General features: G+C 30.3%; 1 pseudogene; it reads right to left on the bottom strand.

Moving 5' to 3' along the window:
* Positions 1–693: 693 nt before the first annotated feature.
* On the bottom strand, positions 694–1,435 carry LOC149223716 (21 kDa protein-like; annotated as a pseudogene).
* Between the last annotated feature and the right edge of the window lie 7,997 nt (positions 1,436–9,432).

Below are 9,432 nucleotides of genomic sequence, written 5' to 3'. Positions count from 1 at the left end.
TTATTATTATTTATTAATTAATTATGAATTAACTAATTAATAATAATGAAGGAATGAAACAATTATTTATTTACAAATTACTCATAAAATTTATAATATTAATAATATTAACTCTAGCCATATTAATAACAATAACTATTTTAATAATATTAAAAATGACAATATTAATAATAATAACAATCACAATATTGTCATATTGTTATGACAATATTGTTAATAATATTATTAATATTTGTATTAATAAAATAATATTAATATTAATTATTTTTTATTATAAATTATAATTATATAATGAATGAAATAAAAATAAATAAATTATTATTATTAATATTTATTAATTAATAATATTATTAAATTTAATTAACAATAAAAATAATTATATTAATTAATAATAATAATTATAATAATCTTAATTATATCTCTTCCGTTTATAACAACCACATTAATAAATATCACAAATATCTATCATTTTACTATTCCATTTCACCATCCAACCACTCAAAATAATTTTAATTAATATAAACATACCATTCCATTTCACCATTCAACCACTCAAAATAATTTTAATTAATATAAATATAAATTCCCATAGAGATGGTGCAAATCGGTTACACAGGTTGAAACAATGCCGCCATTAAATGAGAAAATATAAAGAAGTCATATGCATTACAGATTAACGCCTCGCAGTCACCTTTATATTAGGATTGCGGAAAATTTCCAATCCAAAAAAACAAAATTTCGCAAAAACTGGAGGGATAGAAGACAAAAAGCGAGGGCGTTACTGATCAATTTGCACATATTATGCACTCGGGGCGTGACCATGGCCGTAACTTTCCTGGTGGCGTTGAGATCCTGAAAGCCATTGAGGCAGGAGTCGTGGTCTGTCAGGGCAGCGCTCATCCACGTCTCCACGTTGCTCATCCGAAACTTGAATGCGTTCGGATTTAATTGCTTCATCTGTGCCAGAGATCTGCTAATCTCGTTCTTCGCGTCCCTGAAATTCCCAATGTAATCCTTAAGCGCTGCCCTTTTTTCTTTCTCTCATCGTCACCATGGGGGCTCTGGCTTTCAGACCGGCGGCCCACGCAGAAACGTTGCGGGCATTGACGAAGCTCACGGTCATGGCTGCCTTCACGAGATTGCTCTGCTTGGCCTTCAAAGACCCCACGTAGGAAGAGAGCGACGAAACACAGAGCTGCGGATACAGAGTCACATTGCATGAAGTTTTGATAAATTCTGCCACGTCTGCCGTTGCTGCTGCTGAAGCCAGTATCACAATAAATACGATAACAGAAAGCATCTTAGCTGATGGATCCATGGTGATTCGAACTCGAGACGTATTCATAACGGGATAACGACTAGGGTTTGGGACAAAGCGAAGGCGAATGTAGCAGCGGAAGAAAATTGCAGCAGCTATATCTGCTAGATAGTTCATGCTTCGCCATAGTATAAATAGGTGCGTTGGAAAGGTTATGGAATTTTCTACGGCTGCATGTGATTGTGGCCGCGATGGACGCTTTTCCAGATATTTTATTATTTGATCATTCGCTTGCATCCGGTTGTGGCAACCTAAAGTCTGTGACACTCTTTATTTGATTTTAATGTTCCTGCTTAGTTTCTGCACCATCATTTTATGAGGAGACTTGGTTCTTGGTTGTCAGATACATACTTTTTTTCTCCATGAGATTCTATTCCATCCAAATGATATGATGGTGTTGAAGAGACTTATCATCTGCCCCTTCACCACCTTCTGCTATGGGTGAAGCACATCCGTTGATGAAGCGAAAAAATGGGGTATGCCAACCATGGCACATGGACCAGTGATCTTTTGAGTAAGGCATTACGAATAATAACATTTTAGGAGATAAGCCAATAAGATAACGTAAACACATAGATGGATTTAGTTGTCAAAATGATGCTCAATAAAGCATCATGTAAACATGTTATTTATTTATTATAAATACAAATTTATTTTTATGAATAATGATACGCCTTATTGTAATGAGAAGTCTGAGGTTTATTATCATTTAATAAAATATAGAAGGATGGTCTTTATATTTATTTTTTATATCTATATGTAAACTTTAGATTTATAAATATTGAATTAGGTAACATTTAAATTTATTTCTTTCAAATCTGTAATTAAATATAGTTAAAAATTATGTACAAATATTTCACTGTTTTGCTATATTGATTATTGTGATTTAGTTATATGATAGTGTTTTATAAATGGTATGTTTTAGTTTTATATTTAATAACGGATGATGATCAAGACTAGTAGACTATTAATGATTATATAATAATTATGATATTATAAGCGGGGAGAAGTAAAGGGGCGTAAGAGACTTCTTTATTATTATTTTTTTATCTATCTTATTTTATAATCTTCATTTTTTTAAGTTATGAATAATTGAAAAAATTAATTCCTAGATTTAAGCCATTACTCATATACTTTAACAAGGGGTCTCTCGTACATTTTTGGAACAAAAGGACAAGGTGTCTCGCCTCCATTCTTGGAATAAGAAGGACTTAGGGGAAGTTGCTAGGGGGATGCATGAGAGAATTCAAATAGGAGGAAACAAACTAGAAAAAAAGGGATGAAAAGAGAAGTTTAAGAGAAGAGAATGGGATAAAATGAAGGGCGAGGAGTATATAGACTAGATCAACTCTTAGAAAAGGTGGATACTTGTTAAAAGAGCTAGAAAATCATGAAAATTTGTGACAGCAATTGGAAATTTCTATATCTTTTATGAAAAATACGAGATGAAGATGCTTCTAAGGGATTGAGATGTAGAGAAGGAAGTCCCCGTTTGTTTTGAGAGACACATAATGTGAGTACCTTTACCTGCTCTATCCTTTGCAAAAATTGGTAGTGGAAGTTATCTTGGTTGGTTGTTTTATAGATAGAACTCAAAATCAGTGTTACTCCTTCACTCTTGCATTATCATAGCCTAGCTAGGGGTTGGAATTCTATAATAGAACTACCTATGATTGGGAGGAAATCTCTTATTTTCATGGTTTTTGCTAATCATCATTACTGTATTTAGATAAGTTTCTATTTCTACATCTACATCTATTGTTTTGTCATATTATTCTGGCTGTCAATTTTGAGTATGCTTTGGGTAAATAAATAGAGAAATTGTTAGATTATAATTTGAATTATTAAACCTATCAAATTTATTAAACCTTGAAATAAATAATGCTTATTTTATAACTCTTTATTTTCTTCTTTGCATTTTCTGTGAAATTGAAGAAATAAGAATCAAGGTATTAGTATAACATTACAAATTATTTTTTCTTTTGGTATGAAAATTCCTATATAAGTCGGGTATTTGTATTCCTGAGAGCTGCTTGAGACACAATTTTCTTTAGTTGAAAAAAGTTGGGTATTATCATTCTTGGTACTTTCAAATGATTCTTGTTTTCCTTCTCCATGACTTGATTAATATTATCTTAAAAGTGGTTGGATAGTGGGTAGCATTTTGGATGTCTTTATAGGTTTATAAATATTACTGAATCTTTAGGAGTGTCCTGGGAAAGTCTTTTCCTTCTTGGAATTGGTTTTAGCTCTTTGAAATAGGATTCAAAATTTAGCAAGAGCTTTCTTGATTTGGAAATTTTGGGATTAGAGGTTTTTCATTAGTACCTAATCATATGGACCAATGAGGGACATAACCATGGGGCTAGCCGAAAGGGGATACAAGTGGTATAAATTTAGTGAAATTATATGACATGGAATATTTTAAGTAATCAAGATCGGATTATCATAAGTATCAAAATAAAACTGTTGAAATTTCTCAATTGAGGACGTATAGAGGCATCTAGAATCTATTAAACACTGAAGACTAGATTATATTCAACGTCAAAATCCAAATATCAATGTTTTTCAAGTGAGAAATTTTAGAGGCATCCAAAATCCATTAGGTATTGATGACCAAGATGTATTAAGTGTTGAAGTCTGAGCATCCACATTATATAAGTAGAGGAACTATATTCATGGAAAATTTCTAATAAGCAAGCTTTATGGAAAACGCAATCAAGAAGCTAGGTAAACAGTATATGATATGGAATCCATGGGGAAGATTCTTAAACATTTTGGGGATGTGTAGGATAATATGTCACATAGGCATGACATGAACGCCAAAACTTGATTATGTCACATGTTAATGTAATATGATGATGTAGCATGTTGAATTGGTATGATAATGTGGCATGTCAACATGGTGTGATTACATGGTAGTGTAGTATGGAAGAGATTATGTGGTGATTAATGTGGTGCTTGTGTGGCAACGATGATGTGGAGGTGATGAAGTAGGGCTTGAGATCTAGCCATATGAATATTTTTAAAAAGGGCTCTTTGTAATATCCCTCCCCTTAATAATAAATAATAAATAATAAAAATAATTAATAATTAATAATAGAAATAATAAATAATAATAAATAAATCACTTAATAATAAATAATAAAAATGATAAATCATAAATGTTAAATAATAAATGATATTAAAATATACAAAGAAAATAAATAAAAATAAAAATAGTAATAACCATCCTAAAACTCTAAATAAGAATAAATAGAAATAAAACAAGAAAACTATCAAAAAGAAGGAAATAAAACAAGAAAAGCTAAAAATCAAAAGAAAAGTAAAGAAATAAAACAAGAAAGCTAAAAATCAAAAGAAAGTTGCATGTAGACATAGTGTGTGCATGTGGTTCCCCTTCCAATGTTGTTCTATTTAATAGATGGTGAGGAAGATGAGAGACATTCTTGCATTCCATCTTTCCGAGATTCTATCTTTCATTCTCTTGGGAGAATGGTGTTTTAAGACATAGGAGTCACTGGCAGTAGTACGTTGATTGAGGGCTTGGGGGTGGCCAGTTGTAGCGAGTTCTTTCACAATTGAGCCTATGGTTGGGTGGAGAGTCGTCCCCAAAACCTTGTTGCGGTAAGCCTACTTCTACCACAGGTAAGCACTATTCATTTAGTTTATTAATTACATATTTATCTGGCTAGATAAGTGCCACTCTGATTTAAAATAAATGTTGATTAGTAAAGTTAATTAGATATTTATTTGTGTACTGTTACATATGGTATCAGAACAAGTTCAAACCCTTCGGGACCTTATGGCTTTAAAATTTTAGTTAGTAACACTTCTTTCTCACATGAACAAGGCTACTTCCGAAAAGCACAGGCAGAGAACTGTCCACTTCCTCGTGAGTTTGCGGCAGGTAACCGTATTTTCTTAGGAAGGGTGGCTTATATCCTGTTTACCTGTATCACTAGGATTTGAAGTAACGACTTGCTGGCTATTTTCATTATTTTTTTTTGGGTTCACGCGCTGATACGAGTATAACCTGCCATCGATTTTGTGTCCTATATCAGTGTTTTTTTTCCATATCTTATCTTCATGAAATTGCTGCTCTTCACAATAAAGTATCTAGAATGTCCTTGTGGAAGCAGTATTGCAGCAGAGACTCTGTTAGGTTGACTCAATAATCCGTTTTTTCCATGGGGTTTAATGATTGGCCTTGACTTTGATTTTTCCCTGAAAACACCTGTGTCTACCCTTCATGTAATCCGTCAGGACTTCAGAGCTCACCAGAAACTTCACCATCACCTTGGCATAGGAAGCCATGGCTAATTGGTCTGTATCGAATCCATCGAAGACAGAGTCGTAAAGGGCGTTGAGCTCTTGCGGGGTGGTGCTGACTTCCATGCCCATTTCGGACTCCAGCAGGCGGAAGCTCTCCAAGGCCTTCATAATTATCATTAAAAAGATGTGAATTAAAGAAAAAAATAAAACTTGAATCATGAACTACTCCATAGGAAACATGATCCAAGCAAACAACACATAGATTAGTAGATGCACACATGGGTATCTCTTCAACAGATATAGTGCCACTATTATAGAAAAAGACATTACTTCTCATGCAAGAAATCTCTACCACTACCAACTTATTTACAAACCAATAGTGTACATTGTATACCTAAATTCTAACTTTCAATACAAAAATAGAATTTTCATTTGAAGGCCCATCCTGACAACCATATTTATTATTGATATTTTAAAACTTAAGACTTCTCGCCCTCACTTCACTCACTAGTTTACCAAACATGAAAGATCTCTATCTTGCAAATTGTTTATCAAAAATGGAATGACAAAAAAACACTCAGAACGTTTCTTTAAGACAAGCCTATGTATGCTCATTTATCCCTTTTTCTTCCTTCACAAACCAATAAGGTCAAATTATCCTCTCATTTACCAGGATTTTCTTCTAAAAGGATTGTCAGAAGCATTGCAGTAAACAGATTTCATAACATATTTATTGTAATTAAGATGTATTCAAATATTGAATTAGGATCTGGGTATCAAAATAAACCACTGCCGTTTGTGGGGTTTGCCTGTTCTAAGTTCAAAGAACTCAATCTTTAACCATAGAGAATCTAGCACCAATCTGTCTATTCAGCATATGTAGGAGAAATTCCCTTTCCTAAAGAAAAATCACCATTTCAATCCAGAGAATGAATATAAATACTAAGTAAACAACGGAATTGGAATTCATAATTAACGGAATCACATGGTGTATTGCATTTAGTTTAAATATAAGTTACAATATATTTTGGATTTTCCTCTATCTTTCTTCATAATTATCTAGAGTTGCTATAAATCCAAACTTCATAACCATATAAGATAATAGACGTGACAAGAGTCTCAAAGGGTCTTCTTTTCTCTTATCCCAAATCCAAAGCTCCACTAATTTATGGCTTTTTTCATGTTTATAATAAGTTTTCCACTCTTCATATATGATTTTCTAAATGTTATAGTTCTAAGTTAGGTTTCGTTGAAGATCAATGATGATATTCTTGTATGAAGTCACTAAGTCCTTCAACCTATTATTGCCATACATATAATTAGCACAAATGATATTTTTGTATTTGATTGACAGTACATTTTTTTTCTCAGTGTTTATACTTGTACTAGATAAATGTTGAGTCAAGATTTTTAGTTTCTTGTGATGGTAATATACTTATTTCCATAAGAATAATATCATTAACATAAAGAAAAATATGGTAACTATTCTAGCTAAGTACATGCCAACATTTTTTTTATTCTCCAAATGACCATTTAACTTGTTGAAGTATATGCAAAAAAAAATAAAAGACATACAAAAACCTTGTTTAACTCTAATATTATCATTAATTTCTTGTATGCAATCTAAAATGTTCCTAATTCTATGAATAATATTTGTACAATTTTATTATGAGATAGCTCAAATAAAAAAAATTATACTTCCTCTAATTAATTTAAATGATTAGGTTTGAAGCACTATGTCACCTGCTTTCTTAAACTCAATAAAACAAAATAGAAATTTAATTTAATTCTCAATACACTTCTTTTTCGTGATTTTAAGTGGAATAAAATGGCTTACAATTAAATGATAACCTTTAAATCCAATTGGACCTTTATTTCTTTGATGACGACCTTTTAACTCTTAAATCCAATTGGACCTTTATCTCTTTGATGACTACCTTTTAACTATACACTGATCATTTTTAAAGCAAAATTTTACTTCTAGGAGCTAAATTAATTAGTTGCTAAATATTGTGAATTTAATATATTAAATTTTTTATAATATGATTATAACGTTAAAGATATTAATTTCCCAATAAGATGTAAGTAATGAGGTGTGTAGGGACACTTTACGTTATGTTACCCGTAGCATGCAGGCAAGATGAGGCAAACTGGAGGTCTAGAAGGTATCGAACCCCGGTATAATTAAGACCGTATAGAAGGCTAAGCATTTTTCCCCTTCCATGTTAATTCCCTCCTGAATAAAACCATGCAATCTTTGCGGGTTACATATAGGACTTTAGCATCAACGGAATATGTCCATATAACTCGGTGTTTGAAAATATAATTGATTTATTAATATTAATTAAATAATTTGAAAAATTCATTTATCGTGGATATATATATATAAAAGAATTTAAATACATTTTATTTGTATGGTGTATATTTATTATTTTTTAATAATGATAAAGTTTGATTTGATTTTTAATTTAATAATATAAAATCTACTTTATGATTTAAGAGTCAGATAGTATTTATATTTTTGAAATATTGATAAAGTTGAATTTTATTTTTAATGTGATAGTATAAAGCAAAAAATTAAATAGTTATTTGAATTATTATTTTTAATTGAGATGGGTTGATAATTTGTTGATGTAACTTGAGCGAAGTTTAGGATTAAATTTCTTGGCTATCACTATAATATTATAGGAATATTTAATAATAGATATGTCAAATATACGAATCACTTATGACTAAGAGAGTGATCAAATGTCTTAACCTCATCTATACAATCAATAATATATCAAATCGCCTACAAGTTAAATATACCAATCAATTATGACAAGTCCCCTACAAGTCAAATATACCAATGGATTATGACTTAACAAGAGTAGAGAGGTCCTGACCCCATGGAGTGCAATCTATTACAAGGGATGCCTATTATTGAAGCCTTATTTAGAATTGCATCTAGGTGAACTATGCTACAAACCACTCAAATTACTAACCCAAAACTAGTTAGTTAAATTATTATAGAACATCAATTATAAGTTAGTAAGGTTCCATGAAGATTTGGGATTAGTAGTCAATTTCAAATCCTATTTATAAGTGTATCATTTAAGTGTGAAAAGGAATATACATACTATTATGAATGCATGTTAACAAGCTTCTAAAGGGATCAATTTTCTTAAAGAGAAAGTCTCTTTCAAATGCAAAACTTGAAAAAGTGTTTGTACTTTGACAAAACTTTATACTTGTTACATCAATAGTTATATATATATATATATATATATCTATATATATATATATATATATATATATATATATATATATATATATATATAATATATTTTATTATTTAAATTACATTTTTGAATGAATAAATGGATTCAATGACTTGCAAATTTCATGGAGAACTTGGATTGTATAAACTAAACAACTTAACTTACAACTCTAATGAGTCTTTGTTAGGTTTTAACAAAATTGACTAAAAAAATACTTGAAAATGAGCCAAAATATATAGAAAAGCAACTTGAAATGTATTAACCACAACAATTTATTTTTCATTTCCTAAATCATATATAATATATACATAGTTGAGATTGAAACATTTGCATTGAAATATTTTATTTATGAATTTTGTCCAAAATAATTTCTTTTTGTTATAAAAATAATTTTTAAATCTCAATATCACTTAATTGTATATATAAAATATTTTACTTATTATAATATTTAATATTAATATTAATATTTTAAAACTAAACATACTATTTTTTTATGTAAAAAGTAATATTTTCATTAATATGTTGAAAAAAAACACGCATTCTGAATATGCACCTATAAATGCATTCCCTGGAATTCGC

Source organism: Pinus tabuliformis, chromosome Q (genome assembly GCF_031772625.1).
Source record: "Pinus tabuliformis cultivar Carrire ecotype Pingquan chromosome Q, CPIR1, whole genome shotgun sequence".
NCBI classification, from domain to species: domain Eukaryota; kingdom Viridiplantae; phylum Streptophyta; class Pinopsida; order Pinales; family Pinaceae; genus Pinus; species Pinus tabuliformis.
The sequence above is the reverse complement of the archived record's forward strand: the minus strand, read 5'-3'. Positions and strand labels throughout refer to the sequence as shown.